This window comes from Hemicordylus capensis, chromosome 3 (genome assembly GCF_027244095.1).
Source record: "Hemicordylus capensis ecotype Gifberg chromosome 3, rHemCap1.1.pri, whole genome shotgun sequence".
Classification (NCBI taxonomy): domain Eukaryota; kingdom Metazoa; phylum Chordata; class Lepidosauria; order Squamata; family Cordylidae; genus Hemicordylus; species Hemicordylus capensis.
Genome location: NC_069659.1, coordinates 243683658 through 243684164, shown reverse-complemented (window position 1 = coordinate 243684164; position 507 = coordinate 243683658).

The following is a 507-nucleotide window of genomic DNA, read 5'->3' as shown; positions in this document are numbered from 1 at the left end:
AACAAAAAATCCCACCAAGCCTCCAACATGGTAATCCATTCTGTTTCCTGGGAGGAAAGAGGGAGGGATGGAGGGAGGGAAGACACCCAAGATGGTGCTGTATGAGGAGCTAAGCAGGGAGGAGCTGGTTGTTCTGCCCTATTTGTACACTGTGTTAACCTTGGCTTCCACTGCTGCTCTGGCCCTCACTTAGTGCCCAGAGTGATCTTCTCTTCATGATACAGTAACATGAAGATCTTTCAGAAATGTAACAGCAACAGAAATAATACAATTTAATTAGCAGTTGGTATATTATCACGTTATGATCTAGCAAAAGTTAGCCATTTCTGAAATATTGTCAATTTCAGAAATTCAAAAAACAAACAAGCAAAAAAATAAAATAAAATAAAATAAAACCAAAAAAACCCCCAGGAATGCATGAGGTAATTTACTATCCACCTCAGCCTAACTTAATTTATTCAGAAGGAGCAGGCGCCAATACATTGAAAATAAATCTGCCATATTGCT